Below are 17,467 nucleotides of genomic sequence, written 5' to 3' on the forward strand. Positions count from 1 at the left end.
AGGTTGGTTCTCTCCAGCCCAGGCACACATAGCCATCTTCTGGGGAACTGCTCCTCCAGGATGAACCATTTGGCCCATCAGAAGCCACCACATTCTTGAAGGAATCTTCAGCATCCTTCACCAGTCTTAGCCCTACCAGTGTCAGTGGCCAGGTTTCCAGCAACCCAGAGAAGCTGCTGATGGAGGGGGATGAGATGCCAGAGACGTGAGGCAGAAACGAAGTTTTCAACAGTCCTGATGGGATAGGTGTTCAGCCCCACCTTCCATCCTACAAGACAGTTGACTGACCTACGGCCCAGATCTTGCGTCTGTCGCTCAGAGTTCTGGTGAATCCAAGAAATTTTTTCTTTTTATATCCTGGTTAAAATGTGTACTTACCAGAGGTTGGAGAGATGGATCAGCAGTTAAGAGCACTGGCCGCTCTTGCAGAGGACCTGGGTTTGGTTCTCAGTGCCCACAGGGTGGCTCACAACTGTCTGTCTGTAACTCCAGGTCTAGGGTATCTGATGTCCCTCCCCATTTTGGCCTTTATGGGAACCAGATGCACACATGATGCACACATGATGTACACATGATGCAGATAACACACTCCATACATGGCCTGATGTGGTGGTGCAGATTTTTGTTGTTGTTGTTTGAGACAGGGTTCTCTCCCTGTAGACCTGGTTGTCCTGGAACTCTCTGTGTAGACCAGGATAAACTCAGAGATCCATCTGCCTCTGACTCCCAAGACATGTGCCACCACGCCTGGCTGATGCACCCTTTCAATCCTAGGAAGGTGCATCTCTGTGAGCTCAAGGCAGCCTGATCTACAAAGCAAGTTCCAAGCCAGTCAGAGCTACACAGGACCCTGCCTCAGAAGAAGAAAATAAAATACAAAATTTAAATTAAAATAGTTTTTAAATGTATTTATCATCTTAACTATTTTATTTATTTATTTATTTTTATTTTACAATACCATTCAGTTCTACATATCAGCCACAGGTTCCCCTATTCTCCCCCCTCCCACCCCCTCCCCTTACTCCCAGCCTACCCCCCATTCCCACCTCCTCCAGGGCAAGTCCTCCCCTGGTAGACTCAGTCCAGGCAGGTCCAACATCTTAACTATTTTTAAACTGACTTTTTTTTTCTTTTTTGAGACAGGGTCTCAACCTAGAGCAGTGGTTCTCAACTTGTGGGCCACCACCCCTTTGGGGGTCAAACAACCCTTTCACAGGGATGTAGTGGGTGGCTGTTCTAGCTATGACCTTGAAGCTCCGCCCCTAGTGAGGTAGCAGGTAACAGTTACACCTGCCTATGACCTTGAAGTACATGCCCCTGGGGCGTGGCCGCTGGGGACCCTTAAGACCTGGGATGCACATACAGCTCTCTCTTCTCTCACCTAAGACCATTGGAAAACACAGTATTTACATTACAGTTCCTAACAGGAGCAAAATTACAGTTATGAAGTAGCAATGAAAACAATTTTATGGTTGGGAGTTATCACAGCATGAGGAACTGTATTAAAGGATCACAGCACCCGGAAGGTTGAGAACCACCGACCTAGAGCTTGCTATCTTGCCACTGAACCCCTGGGATCCCCATCTCTGCCTCCCCAGCATTGGCATTATAGATATGCGCCATCATGCCTGGCTTTCCACAGGTGCTGGAATCCAAACACAAGTCCTCATGCTTCTCAGGAAGCCCTTCCCCGCCCAAGCTATCTTTAAAAACACGGAGGTGCTTAGCCTGTTCACAGTCCTGCAACCAGCAGTTAGTGCTTGTAGAGTGCCTCCTTCACCTGGGAAGGAGACCTACCCCTGGCTTACACAAAAGGAGATAAGGAAGAAGCCTGGTGAAATGTCCTGAGCCACCCTTGGACCCCCACATACACATGGGGCTTGCCCAAGAGATCTCACCCCTGCTGAGACACCCTTACTCAGGACCATTGTGGCTGTAGTGGCAGGCACTGTGGCATGTGTCTGCTGGGGTGCAGATCCACCTGCAGGGCAACAACTGAGTGGCTGTAGATCCTATGTTAGCATGCACATCCTGCAGTCCCTACACACATGCACACATGGGTACCTGGGTTGCCACTCCATGCGCTTCAAGCCCCAGCCACCTGTCCCCTCATCTGGTGTCAGTGAAGCTCTACAACAGAAAGAAGCCGCAGGAAGAAATGCAGAAATGAGCCTGTGACGTGGGAGGCTGACCTCCCAAGGCTGGGAGCACTGCAGGCCCTGTGTGGCTGTCTGACCAGGGAGTCCTCCATCTTGGAGAAGTTTGGGCCTCTCTATATATGCTATCACCTAACTAGATGAGATCCACTCAGCTAAAGGAAAGCTCTATGCCTTTTAGAAAGCCAGAGGACCACAGAGGTGACAACCAAGTTGGTATTACCACACAGTCCATCAGGGTCTTGGACAAGTGTCAGACTCCACAGAGGCCTCAAATGATGCTCAAGACATCTCTTAGAGGTACACAGTGTATCCAGCATGTTCTGGCACGCAATCCCTTGCCTGCTGTCTTAGCCATGGAAAGTTCCCTAGGAGGCCCTAATACATGACATAAACTGTAAGTGATGCTTTCGTGTGTCTGAGTGCTCTCATCAGAGGAGCCACGAGACAGTTTAAAACCTCTCTGCAGAGCCATGGCACACACAACAGCCATCTCCAAACGACAAAACAAAACCCCAAGGTCTATGTTTTAGGGAACCAATGTTCATCTTTCTTTGATAAAAATAACTCCAAGGCCAGTGGTTCAGTGGGTAAAGTGCTTGACACACAAGCACAAGGAACTGGGCTCATCCCCAGCGTATACGTAAAGATCTGACATGGTAGTGTGTGAGTCCCCAGTGTGCACATAAAGATCTGACATGGTAGTGTGTGAATCCCCAGTGTGCACATAAAGATCTGACATGGTAGTGTGTGAATCTCCAGTATGTACATAAAGATCTGGACATAGCAGTGTGTGAATCCTCAATATGCACATAAAGATCTGGACATGGTAGTGTGTGAATCCCCGGTATACACACAAAGATCTGGACATGGTAGTGTGTGCCTACAATCACAGTGCTGAGCACAGAGACAAGCAGATCCCTAGAACTCACTGGCCAGACAGTCTAGCCAAATCAGTGAGCTTCAAGTTCAGTGAAAAACCCTGTCTCAAAAAAATAAGGTGGGTTGGGGCTGGAGAGATGGCTCAGAGGTTAAGAGCACTGGCTGCTCTTCCAGAAGTCCTAAGTTCAATTCCCAGCAATTACAGGATAGCTCACAACCATCTATAATGGGATCTGGTGCCCTCTTCTGGCATACACGCATAATTATATATAAGATAGATAGATAGATAGATAGATAGATAGATAGATAGATAGATAGATAGATAGATAGATAGATAGACAGATAGATAAATGAGGTAGGACCAGAAAGATGGCTCAGCAGGTAAAGAGGCTTGGCACAAAGCCTAAAGACCTCAGTTCAATCCCATGGTCCCACAGTAAAAGGAGAGACCCAATTCCCAAAAGTTGTCCTTTGATGTCTGCACATGTTAGGCATTTGCACAGATTTAAAAAATGTAATATTTTTTAATATATAAGATGGAGAGCAACTGAAGAAGACAATGGGTGTCAACCTCTGGCCTCCGTGTACAGTGCACACCTACATGCACGCTTACCACATGCACAAACACACATATATACCACACGTACACAAAAGTCACTGCAGTGGAGGAGAGGGGTCAGTGAAGACAACTTTTGATTGAAAAAGCCATATAAAATCCAATGTTTTGTGTGTATTTATTGGGGAGGGGAACACATGCCTCAGCCCGAGTGTGGAGGTCAGAGGGCAACTTCAGTGGGTCCGTTCTTTCTTTCTGCCACGTGGGTCCCAGGGATTGAATTCAGGTCAGGCTCGTCAGCAAGTGTCCTTCCCTCCTGAGCATCTAGCTAATTAATTCTGCATGCTAATTAAAAAATAAAAATTTCCAATCACTAGGTGCCCATGGTCCTAGCACTCATTAACATGAGACAGGAGCATGCAAGTGTGAAACCCACCTGGGCTGCTTGACAAGATACTATAAAAAAGAAAAGAAAAAGTAAAAGTAAAAAAAAGAAAAAGACTGCAATAGAAACATCCCGAAATAGCAAGGGAAATGCCCGCTACAATCAGCAGCGGCATCAGTCCAGCCCCATGAACAAAGACAGAACAAACAGTGCCACTGTGGCTCTTATACCAGAAACGTGAAAGATGGGACTGGGGGAATGAGAGAAAAGTTATTTATACCACACTGAAAACCAAAAGGGCAGCGTGTTGAACAAAGGCCCTTCACGCATGCGCAGGAGAGCCTCGCCATCACAGCCACACAGGAGAGTATATCACAAATAGCCTTTCACAACCGCTGAAGAAAGGGGAGAGAAATCAGCTGGGGGCGGGGGCCTCTTGCAATGAACCTGGAGGTACAGTTGAGGGGTGGGGGAGGGGACATTTGGGATTACAGACTGTCACTTGAGCGGCACAGGCAAGGCGAGCCAGGAAACGCTCTATGTGAGCAGCGAAGACCTGCCACTCTGATTTTACACTCCAGACCCCTGAACAAAAGCCACACTGTGAGGTGTTTGGCGGAGCTTCGGAGGGAAGGGCTGTCGGTTCCCTTTCACTTTAACGACTTCCCGGTGTGGACGAAACCTGCCTGCAGCACCAGGCTCCGCCTCCTCCTGGCTGCCAGAAGCTGGGGTCCTACCCAGGGACAGTCTGCCTGGGCCTCACCTGGAGACATTCCGAGCTGTCTGGATGACCCTGGTCTGCCCTCACAGTCTGGTACTGTCTCTACTCTGGTAAATCGACCTTCCCAATAGAAAGTCAAACAGAAAAGAAAAAAAAGGCCAACAGTGGTGGCGCATGCCTTTAATCCCAGCACTCAGAAGACAGAGGCAGGCAGGTCTCTATGAGTTCGAGAACAGCCTGGTCTACAGCATGAGTTTCAGGACAGCCAGGGCTACACAGAGAAACCTGTCTCCAAAAACCAAAGAGAAAAAAAAGAAAAAGAAAGAAAGAAAGAAAGAAAGAAAGAAAGAAAGAAAGAAAGAAAGAAAGAAAGAAAGAAAGAAAGAAAGAAAGAAAGAAAGCCAAACAGCAGCCTGAAGACTCAGACACACGTCTGCATGTTTGTGTACCTGCGTGTGTGTGGATGCATGTTCAGAGCTGGATCCAAGCACCCTCCAGGGTAATTCAGATACTGCAGCTGACCATCCAAGAGCAGCCAAGGGGATAAACCACAGGGCCTAGAGCCCCCTGCTTTAATTTACAACATTTAGCCAGCAGCTTCCGGAATAATCCAGCCAGCCCTCCAGATACAGCCCCGGAGACTCACAGACCTAAACTTGTGGTGGAGTCTGAGGCCCTGGGGAGGAAAAGCAGGGGCCTAAGAGGCAGGAATGGAAAGCAGCCGGGATCCGGAACCTCCTCACACAGTAGCCACTGGACGAGACCTTGGCACAGGTGTGGATGGACAGAAAGCTGGAGAGAAACAGCAGGTGAGCCTGCGGGTGGGGAAAACAAGTCAGGAGTGGTCCCCAGGAGGCCTAAACAGCCAGGGACCCCCCCTGAGCTGCAGGGCCTGTTTCCAGATCCGCACTTGTAAATGTGAAACTCCAGTTACCCTGGATGCAGTACCTCAGGGAGAGGGTGTCAGCGCTGTGCACCCTGTCCCTGTGGGACAGGTTCCCTCCACCCTGGTGTGAAGTCACTCTAAGACACAGCAGGAGGCAGATCTCTGCATTGGAGGAGGTCAGCCTGGTCTACAGAGCAAATTCCAGAACAGCCAGGGCTACATAGAAAAATCCTGTCTGGAAGCAACCAAACAAAACACTAACAACAAGAAAAGACACAGCCAGGAGACCAAAGGTTGAATGTGTCCCCCCTCATGCAGGTGTCCACAGCTGCTCTCCCTCCAAACTGCCCTCCTACAGTTCCTGGCTGAGCCTCTCCACCTCCACACCTGGGTTGTCGACCCTTTCCGTGTATACACTGAAGCAATCCTAATTGTCCTTCTGTGACACCCTCCCACAGGTTTCTCCATCCATGACCTGGAGAGAGCCCTCCAAAATGTCCACGACACTCTCCCCCGTCAAGGAGGGTCCAGCCTGAGTACCCTGGGTGAATCAGAGCTGCAGCTGCTCTCCATGCACCTGCCTGCAGCCCCCATAGGAACCTCAGTCACAGAGCAGGTATGGCTGAGCTCTTCATAGCCCGTCCATGCCGTCCAGACTCCTGTATCTGCCTTTAGGCTCAGGAAACTGAAGCTCAGGGTGATTCTGAAGCTTGGGTACAAGGCTTCACGCTTGCAGTGAGCTCGAGATGTCCCTCAGCTCCCTGGGAACAGTGGGATGAGCTGGGGTGAGAACAGCCCCAGGTGGTTAGTTAGTTAGTTCCGAGGAAGCCTGGATGAGGGGCTCAAGCTGGGGCACTGATCAGTGTCCAACCTGGGCCTTCCCACAGGTGCCCAGCCAAGAGCTGAACAAAAGTCTCTTCTAAACCAAGCAGGCCTCGAAACTTAGTGCACAGCCTGGGCAGAGACCTGAACCCATTTCTATTTTCTTGATTGTTTTTCCCTTCTACACTGCTGGCCCAAAGCCCCATCGCTTCCTCTTGCCTCCCAGCTTGGGGATAAATCTGGCTTCCCTGAGTCTTATACCTGCATCCATAAAGTGGGGGACAGCACCACCTTCTGGAAATCAGGTGCAGGACTGCAACATCTAACCTGGGATATGTCTAGGTGGCAGAAGCCCCAGGCTGGCTTTGAGACCAGAGCTGCCAGCTTTGTCAGCTCCCGCTAGGTCAGAGGGCATACAGGAGAGGCTGAAAGCGTAGATGAGCATTGCTGACCCACACTACCATGTGAATGAACCCTGACCCTGAAGGAAGAAGCCAGACACAGAAGGCCACGTCTTGCATGATATAAAACTTTCAGCCTGGCAGTGGTGGCACACATCTTTAATCCCAGCACTCCGAAGGCAGAGACAAGCCGATCTGTGTGAGTTCGAGGCCAGCCTGGTCTACAGATTGAGTTCCAGGACAGCAGCCAGGGCTACACAGAGAAACTCTGTCTCAAAAAAAAAGAAAAGAAAAAAGAAAAAAGAAAAAAGAAAAAAAGAAAAAGAAAGAAAAGAAAAGAAAAAGAAAAACATTCAAAACAGACAAACTTGTTGAGGTGTTTGCCTAACAGGAAGAGGGGTAAGAGGCTAGCCCAGATGTGAGAATATCCCTGTATTAATTTTACAGACTTCCTTCCATGTTCATATGCTCCCTATGAAGCAGGCAGATTGGGAGTGTGCGAGCTAGGTCTTAGCAGGAGTACACTCTCATGAGGGAGACGGGGAGTACAAGAGACACCAGAGTAACCCTCAGGGTGTAGAGCAGGGAATGGAACCAGAGAGTGGTCTTTCAGCAGAGGTCCTGGGGTCCTCTCTGTGGATAGACACAGTCTGCTCTTCAACCCACCCCCACCCCCAACACTGGCGTCTACCGTTTCCCAGACTCCTGTGGACACCCAGACAGTCCTCCGGCCCCTGCCCACATGCGACTCTTCTCTTGCCCCATAATTAGGGACTAAGAAGTGGGCTCCACCCCACAGTAGAGAGCCATCCCCAGCTTGAGTCCCTCACCCAGGCTTCCTATCCCTCTTTGGTCCCCGAATGTCATGGTTCCCACAAAGATGAAGAATATCTCAAGCTCACTGCAGGGGAGAAGCCTGGCACCCAAGAGAGCTGCAGAATCAGCCTAGGATCCTGGTGAGACCATCTGTATGTGCTAAGAATGTTCCATGGTGAGTTACAAGGAGCACCCCTCCTGAGTCCTGGCCGAAGCCAGCCTGGTCTCCGTGATACAGTCCTTAAAAGAAACAAGGAGCCAGCAAGGTGGCTCAGCAGGTAAAGGTGCTTGTCTCCAAGCCTCACCACTTGAGTTTGATCCACAGGACTCACAAGGCAGAAGGGACAAACCAACCCCCAGTCGTCCTCAGCCCCTGCACCGTGACACGCATGTGTGCAAACACATGCACACAAAATAAAAATAAGTGAATGAAAGATAAACAAGGTCGAGAGAGACAAAGGATGACACTTGACATTCTCCTTTGTCCTCTGCCTACATGTGTGCATGCACATGTACCTGCACACACACACACATGTGCACCTACACCCGCATACACACAATGTTTATAAAGCAAAGCAGAAGCGAAGGGTTGTAGAGGCAGAGATATGAAATACTCTAAAAGGTAAAATAAAAGTGGGTGGAACAAGTAAGAGTGTCGGCAACCATGTGCAAAGGCTGGAGGCAGGGACTGGATGGGGTGGGTCCTTGTGCTGCATGTGGAGCGATATCGCATTTGAAGCAGGCTGCCACACGGTGATGACGTAAACTGTCAGTCTTGGGACAGGAAACCGCTATCAACCTACCCCCACTAACACTGGACTGGCATCTGCTACAGTTTTCAGCACTTGTGGATGTGTGATGATCCCTGAGCAGGGAACTGAAGAGACTTCCACCCACATGTCTTTGACCAAATCTGAAGATGAGAATATCTGCTAAGCAAGGCTCCGGAGAGGACTCCCAAGGTCACGTGTGCGGGTCTATCGGTACCTTGAACATCTAATGAGCGCTCAGTAACTGTCTGCTGAATGGACAGAGGATTGTCCAGGTTCATCTATGTATCCCTTCATGAGACCCCAAAGATGCAGGGGGACAGATATCCTTTCTGGGACTCTTAGAAGTCTTAGAACCTGACAGCTGGCTTTGCAACTTTATGTCCTCATCTGTGTAACAACCCTCAGCCCCCTCGACAGAGAGCAGTCCCCTCCCAGACACTGAGGCAGAGTTTATCTAGTAAAAGCAGTCAGGAAAATAAACTTACCTAGGGGAGGGGGGAGGCGTGGAGGGCCACAGCTTGTGCTGCGGAAAGGAATGTTCTCGTCGCCCCACATCTGCACCGCACATTTAGCCTGGGTGGATGTTTGCACCTCTGGGTCTGACCTCGGCAAGACCCTGAGCGGCTCAGCTTGTGAGTCTGCCAAGAAACAATCTCTAGCCTCCCTTGACATCCCGCTGGAAGCAAGAGCCTTAAGCCTTATGCTCAAATCCTAGTCTAGAAGCACCCCCAACGTGACACGGAATATTTAAATGCATATCAGCTGATGGAATCATCAGTTTTTCTACTTTGCTTGACATTATGTGTCCTGGCTCAGAGGGACTTCTGTGGCCGAGGAGGCAATGGGAGGCCAAGGACATGGAGTGTAGCAGGAAGGAGTCAGTAGCCATCATGGGGATGTTTACAGCCCTTATTCCATCCCTACCCCATAGCCCACCAATTTGCTCCAACAATTTCTCAACCCAGCAGCTGTACATAGGCATGGGCCAGTTCCTGGCCTGGCTGCACTTTGTGGACCCTGCTTCTGCCTAGCTTCTCTTCCACTGTTCCACAGAAAGGCAAAGGCATTTCAAAGGTGAGTCCCCAGAAGGCAGGTGAGATCCAGTGTCTGAGGCTTGCCTTCCACAGAGGATAATTCCTGAGGTATCTCCTTAGAAAGTCCTGGAATAGTGGGTCCCAGTCATCCACAGTATAGACTAAAAACAACCCTGACTGAAGCCTCACCAGTGATCCGCCTGCCTCCAGAATGCTGGGATCCAGGCGTGTGCTGCCTCACCAAGTAGGTAATGAATTTTTATATTGCCTTTATAGTAGTATTTTCCTTGATGAATGGGTAGGTAGGTAGGCAGGTAGATAGATAGATAGATAGATAGATAGATAGATAGATAGATAGATAGATAGATAGATAGATAGATGGATGAATTCTGAAGACTTGATGGGTGATGGATGGATGGATGGATGGATGGATGGATGGATGGATGGATGGATGATATATGGATGTATGGTAGGTAAATGGTAAATTGATAGATGGATGGATGATGAATGATGTCTTTTCTAATGCCATGACAAAAACCATGTCAAAGGCAACTTATAAAAGAAAGCATTCAGTTGAGGGCTTGCTTACAGCTTCATAGGACATCACGACAGGAAGTATGACAGGAGGCAGACAGGCATGGTGCCATCCGATCTACAAGCCGGAGGCAGAGAGTATGATACTGAGCCTGGTGTGAGCTTCTGAAACCCCAAAGCCTAGTGACACATTGTCTCCAGCAAGGCCACACCTAGTCCTCCCTAAATAGTTCACCAAATAGGAAACAAATATTCAACTATATGAATCTATGGGAGCAATTCTGATTCAAATCCCCATACCATCCATCCATCCATCCATGGTGATTTGAATGAGAATGCCCCCCAAAAGCTCAAATATTTGAATGCTTGATCCACAGTTGGTGAACTGTTTGGAAAGGATTAGGAGGCATGGTCCTGTTGGAGGAGATGTGTCTTTGGGGATTGGCTTTAAGGTTTCAAAAGTCCATAACATTCCCACGGAACTCTCTATTTCATGCTTGTGGGAACAGAATGATATCTCTTCCCAGAAATAGAACAGGAATAAAGACAGATGATGGATGGATGGATGGATGATGGGTGGTTATATGGGTGATAGGTGGGTGAATGGCAGATGGATAGATGGATCAAGCAGGGGATATGTATTTAGGAGTTGATGCCCCACGGCCTGCAGTCGGAGAAGAGTGACAGCTGGTGCAGGGCGCGCTGAGCGACCCAGCGGTGTAACCCAAGTTACTGACTCACACTCAAAACCCACAGGCTAGCAGGCACCTCGCCTGTGTGTGTTCATGCAGAGTGTGCAACACCCACCACAGTGTTCCGACTACCTCTCCCTGGAGCAACACTGAAACCATTCCCACACATAGGTGGCACTCTTACAAGTGCCTCTAGGAAGTTGGGCAGTGGTGGTTCACACCTCTAATCCCAGTACTCAGGAGGCAGGCAGATCTCTGTGAGTTCAAGACCAGCCTGGTCTACAGAGTGAGTTCCAGGACAGCCAGGGCTGTTACACATAGAAACCCTATCTCAACCTCCCCCCAAAAAATACCTTTAGGGTATATGCTGTCCTCTCTTTTTATTTTTTGAGGCAGGGTCTCATTTGCCCATGCTGGCCTCAAACTCACCAGGTAGCTAAGGATGATCTTGGATTCCTGATTCTCCTACCTCCACCTCCTGAGAACTGAGATTGTCAACATGGCTACCATACCCACCCACCCCACTCCCCAGAGTGTGCCTTTCCACAAGTGCAGACAGAAGGCAGGGCCAGATATGTGTGACCACAAGCTCTTCCCGTAGCCAGGGGTCCTTGGAGCCTATGTAGCAAGAGCTGGGCCCAGAAACTATCGATCAATAGAGACGCTGAGATGTAACTGGGAGACAGCAGCATCAGCAGGGAAGAAATAGAACCAGCTGGCCATACTAACAAGCCCAGAATTTGGGCAACTGAGGCAGGAGGACTGTGGACGCGAGGCCAGCCTGGGTTACATAGTGAGACCCTGTCTCAAAAAAATAAAAGGAAAAAAGAAGGAAGGAAGGAAGGAAGGAAGGAAGGAAGGAAGGAAGGAAGGAAGGAAGGAAGGGAGAGAGAGAGAAAGAAAGAAAGGGAGAGAGAGAAAGAAAGAAAGAAAGAAAGAAAGAAAGAAAGAAAGAAAGAAAGAAAGAAAGAAAGAAAGAAAGAAAGAAAAGAAAGAGGAAGGAAGGAAGGAAGGAAGGAAGGAAGGAAGGAAGGAAGGAAGGAAGGAAGGAAAGAAAGAAAGAAAGAAAGAAAGAAAGAAAGAAAGAAAGAAAGAAAGAAAGAAAGAAAGAAAGAAAGAAAGAAAGAAAGAAAGAAGGAGAGGGAGAAACAGACAGAGAGAAAAAGAGACGGAAAGAAGGGAGGGAGGAGAGGGAAGCTGGGTGGAGGAAGAACAGATCCTAGGACAATTCTGGCCTTCTGAGGCCCCAGAGGACCCCAGGTGGCTCTAGAGATCTCGGTAAGCTTGCTCTAGAGATCTCGGTAAGCTTGCTCTACAGATCTCGGTAAGCTTGCTCTACAGATCTCGGTAAGCTTGCTCTGTTCTCAGCCTCCGGTCTGCAGGCACAGGAGTCCCAGGGCTAAGGCCTCTATTTTATAGACCTGTCAAATATTAGATCAAATCCATGATCACGAGGGACACTAAGCCATCGGTGGAGGCTCACAGGGCCGGGCTGATCCTCCATAACCTACTAGCCAGTCACAGTATCTGAAGACTGGGACCGCCAGTGTCAAAGATCTCCTGGAACAACACAGGTGTGACACCAGGAAGCCACCTGGCAAAAAGCCTTAGCCATGGTCTATCAAGTCTCTAGGTCCATGGTGATTGTCTAGGAAACACAGAACTGAAGCGACCATTTGCAAATATCTTTTGCCAGGCAGTGGTGGCGCACGCCTTTAATCTCAGCACTCAGGAAGCAGAGGCAGGTGGATCTCTGTGAGTTTGAGGTCAGTCTGGCCTACAAAGCAAGTTCTGGGACTGTTACACAGAGAAACTCTGTCTTGAAAAAAAAATTTAAAAAAAAAAAAAGGGGGAAATGACAGATTCACAAACCTGATTCTACGTGTAAACCGGTTTCTTGTGCAATAGTGGTGTGAGGGTTAGGGTAGCAGCCAACCACTTTCTGGTTGGATTTGAAGGCCACTCAACAAAACAGAATTCATTCCTGGTACTGTTTGGGGCCAAGAAGACATTACTGGCTAGGTTATAAGCCCTAGGGGAGCATGTACTACTATTATTCTGCTAAATGGACATAGTGATAGACTGCCCCCTAAGTTCTTATCTTTATACTCATAAACTAGTGACCTGGAGCAGCAGCTCATTCTTCAGTGACAGGTTACTGACAGAAAGGACCAGGAGATGAGAAAATAAAGAAGACAGGGAAGTTTGGGATCAGGAAGCCATTCTAAGCAAGTTTATTAAGTACAGCATCTTACATACAGTTGCGGGGGTAGCTGGGACAGAACCAGCAGGAAACTATCATACAAGGGGAAAACCAGGAAGCTAATCAAGCGAGGTTGCACAAAGGGAACACAGGATATCTCAAGTGTATCACACACAGACCAAGCCTTGGAACTGACAACCATAACCCTTCAAGGAGTGGGGAGAAGTTGAGTGCTCGGGATCTGAAAACTCCAAGGCCCTGGACCCAGGCCATTACTTCCTGGTTTTAGAAAAGGAGCTAAGTTCCTTCTCCAGACATCAAGGCCTCAGGAAAAGTCCTGGTCCAGCCTGGCCCTCAACAAGTCAACACATCTCTCAACCCTCATTAGAGCGGCTTCTCTTTTGCAGTAGATGGAGATTAATGCAGAGACCTACAGTTGGTCAAGGTGCAGAGAATTAGAAATCGTGGAATGCTTGACTATGAATGAGACATCTGCATATCACACACACATACACATATACTCTTACACACATATACACACACATACACACACACTCTTTTTTTTTTTTTTTTTTTTTGGTTTTTCGAGACAGGGTTTCTCTGCGTAGCTTTGCACCTTTCCTGGAACTCACTTGGTAGCCCAGGCTGGCCTCGAACTCACAGAGATATGCCTGGCTCTGCCTCCCGAGTGCTGGGATTAAAGGCGCGCGCCACCATCGCCCGGCTCACACACTCTCTTACACACATACACACATATCACATACACACATACACACACACTCTTACACACATATACACACACATACACACACACTCTTACACACACATACACACATATCACATACACACATACACACACTCTTACACACATATACACACACATACACACACACTCTTACACACACATACACACACAGGGTTTGAAGATCATAGTGGAAGAGGGGGCAGAAAGACTGTAAGAGCCAGAGAGAGTAGGCCCCTGCAGCTAAACTTACACGTGAACTTACACTGGCTATGACTACATGCACAAGGTCTGTAACCACATCAGGCCAGCCAATATCCCAGCATGGATGTGGAAGGGGATCATGAATTCCCACCCTTATCTAAGGAGCTATTGGCAACTGATAGCTGCTAAGGGAAGGCAGGATGCAGCCCCTGAGTGACTACCCGTGATTCAGTACATAGCCCTGTGCCCATGCACACACAGGCAGTACGAAGTGGACTCAGTGGGTTTGGGGTGGGGGAGAGAGCACACATATGAAGTTTGAGGGCAAGGGATGGAGGAGTAACAAAGGAATTGAACGGTTAGCAATGGGGTTAGATTTCAAAACATACATGTCATTTAAAAATAAAACATTCATGGACAATCAAAATGTTCTCTGGAAGGAATGGGGAGCAGTTACATTGGAGGGGGGCAGGAGAAGGGGCAGACATTGTAGGACAAAGTGGGGACTGTCCAGGGATTGGCAGAGGCCAAGGCTACAACACAGACAAGAGCCTCCCTTCACAATCACCTCTCATGGACAACTGTGCCTGGCTCTAACAAGACACCCCAAGCTCAGAGCACCCCCAACCCCATGCAAAGCCTGCGCCTTTGTTGAAACACAAGGGTAAACCCAACAGTTGAGGCCACTCACCCGCTCTGTAATAACCTCCAGCTCCCCAACCCTGAGCCAGAGGGTTGTGACGGCTGTGATGGCTGGCATTTCCTCCTTCCATGTGGGATGTCTGGAAAGAACATGCTTGCTTGGCAATGCTGAGACACTCAGGAATGCCAGTCTTGGCCTTCTGCAGAATTCCAGCACCTTCCAGGGTTCCTGGATCAGCCCGGGGTTTGCTGTTTCAACATAAAAATGGTGTCTTCAAACAGAGCTTCCTCTTAGAAATGGCAAAGGAGAAAACAGGAAGCTCCCGTTGCTCCAGGGCGGGGGGTGGGGGCGCTCTCAGACACCCCTCCCCGGCACTGGACAGCACTGAAAACGTCAGGACACTCCCGACCCCGAGGCCCAGCCTGGGCTTGAAGCAGACATCATCAATTGATTGAAGGCTTCCATTTCCCCACCAAGCCAGGGTCCCTAAAAGAAGATCACCTGCCATTCCTTTGGCAGGGAGTGTGGGAAGTCTCCTCATGGAGGAGAGGTGGGGAGGAGGTCCCTGGAAGCAGCCTGGACAGGAAGAAGAAGCTGCAGGCAAGCCTTGCATCTGCCAGCAGCAGGGACTGTGGATGGGGCACTCCATTCTCTGGACCCAGCAGCAGGAACTGTGGATGGGGCACTCCATTCTCTGGACCCAGCAGCAGGAACTGTGGATGGGGCACTCCATTCTCTGGACCCAGCATCCCTGTCTGGGAATAAAGTGGTTAGACTAGATGCCCCGAGTAGCCCCTTCCAGCTCCTAGTGACTAGGTTACCCTAGTCAGACATAGGTAACCAGAAAATCCTGGGAACTAGGCAGGGGGAGAGAGGAGAAAAGGTGCCCACAGCAACGGAGTTACAATGACGAGGGTGGACAGACAGCCAGTGCCTCTACCCTGTGGAGCTCTTACGACACAGCACTGGAGCTGAGGCATTCTGGGAGGCTGTGTGAGGGAAGCCTATGAGCCACAGAGGCCAGACAGGAGGCCCCAGCTGGCATAAAGCATAGAGAGAGAAAGTCAGGCTGCAAGAGCTCCCACCAGACCATGCCCAACCCTTCACCTACCTACCAGCTGACTTCCCCAAGCCCACTTGTGGGCACGTGGCCACTTCCATGAAGAGACTGTGATGTCTCCTGGCAGGGTGGGACTCCAGAACTCACTCCTTCATTGGGGGAAGTTGTCACTGCGTGCTATTGTGTCTACGCTGGGGTCTCAGCAGACAAGATCATCAAGGGCACCATGGCTGTGGCTCAGATACCATAGGTCCTAGGCTAGCACCAAGTGGGCAAGGAGCCCTGCCATCTCACCTCAGCCACAGCCAGGATGCTGCAGTCAGACACTCCCAGAGTCTACTAGCAAGGTTTTGGTTTGTTTTCATAAGAATGTTGGAACCTGGGACCTATGCAGTCACATTTGGGGATCTGTAACTAGGGCGTCACTTATCAGCTGTCAGCTTTGGGATTCAGACTCCAGCTGTGTGCAAAGAACAATCCAGACCCTTTCTTCCTGTGGCTTTCCCCCATTCCTAAAGGAGATGGAGAATAAGCAACCCAATGCCCGGGGTCCTCAACTGTTCTGTCCCCCCACCCCAGCACTGTGCAAAAGGACTCCTGAATTCTCCTGCTTCCCCACTAAGGGTAGCCAGAGAGGAACTGTCTGCAAGATGTTTGCATATGAATACGCTGTTCAGAGCTTTGGGTATGGGCATCTAGGAGGGAGCATGCCCAGGAGAATGATGACCACCTCCCCCGAAAGCTGAGTGGTGACCTCTGAGACCCAGGGAAGGCGGCCAACGGACAACTCTTGAGAAAAGGAGTAGATGAGTGTCAAGTTCTTGGGGGTGCGGATCCCTCCCAGGGGGAGCCTGTGGTTGTACCGCCTGCCTTTGGGAGGCAACGCCGCTGTGTTGGGAGCGAGGCACCATCTACTTGTGCGGTCCAGTACAGTTGGGTAGCATCTGGAGCCTGCTGGAGCCCAACGGCCACAGACTTGGCAGTGCTTGACCGACCCTCTGCCAGGAGGATGGCCTCACTCACAGACTCCTTCAGCTCTTGGCCCAGAGCACATTGTTGCCTTCAAGCACAAAAGCTGCCATTGACCTCGGCTCTGCTGTCTCAGGACAGAAGTGTCACAGCTGCTGTGCACAGTACCGGCTAGGCTTTGGGGGACCAGGCTGCCGCTCTCGCCAGCTGCCGAGAGGGAAGGCAGGTCCCTGCACACTCTGGGTCGGTTGTGTGAGGCCGAGGAGACGCTGGTAGAGCGTGGAAATCTTATCCCGCAGAAGGCTGGGACCCAGGGCTCTAAAGTCGAAGCAGACTGGTTTCCCAGCTGTGAAGGACTGGGAGGGGACCTCGGGGTGGGAGGGAGGATGGTGAGGGTCTCCTGCAGGATCCTTTGGAGGCGCTGGAGAGATGGCTCAGTGGGGAAAGCGCCTGTGGGAAAGCATCAGGACCTGAGTTCAGAGTCCCAGCATTTCCACAAAGAGAAATTGGGGCAGCAGCGCACACCAGGAACCCCAGCACTGGGGATGCAGGCAGGGAGACCCCGAGAGCCAAATCCTGAGCTCCAGGTTCAGCGAATGAATGAACTTCAAGGTGGTGACTTTTACATCATGCGAATGATGTCCCCATCCACATTTTAGTTCATGCCAACCATGGTGTCACTCACCTAGAAGTCCAGCACTTGGAGGGGGGAGGCAGGAGAATCAGGGTTGAGGCCAGCCTGGTCTACATGAAGAACTCTGTCTCAAAACAAACAAACAAACAAACAAAAACAAAACAAATAAAAATAAATTCAAGCTGGGCGGCGGCGGTGGCACACGCCTTTAATTCCAGTACTCGGGAGGCAGAGCCAGGAGGATCTTTGTGAGTTCGAGGCCAGCCTGGTCTACAGAGTGAGTTCCAGGAAAGGCGCAAAGCTACACAGAGAAACCCTGTCTCAAAAAACGAAAAAAAAAAAAAAAAAACTCAA

The 17,467-nt window shown here is 49.8% G+C and overlaps 1 long non-coding RNA gene across 1 annotated transcript; it reads left to right on the top strand.

The window, feature by feature from the left end:
• Positions 1-4,455: 4,455 nt before the first annotated feature.
• Positions 4,456-10,615, top strand: LOC121829739 (uncharacterized). The gene is made up of 3 exons (XR_006072806.2): positions 4,456-5,509; positions 6,045-6,202; positions 8,461-10,615. It is a non-coding gene; the product is annotated as an uncharacterized LOC121829739 (long non-coding RNA).
• The last annotated feature ends 6,852 nt before the right edge of the window (positions 10,616-17,467 follow it).

Source organism: Peromyscus maniculatus, chromosome 5 (assembly GCF_049852395.1).
Source record: "Peromyscus maniculatus bairdii isolate BWxNUB_F1_BW_parent chromosome 5, HU_Pman_BW_mat_3.1, whole genome shotgun sequence".
NCBI classification, from domain to species: domain Eukaryota; kingdom Metazoa; phylum Chordata; class Mammalia; order Rodentia; family Cricetidae; genus Peromyscus; species Peromyscus maniculatus.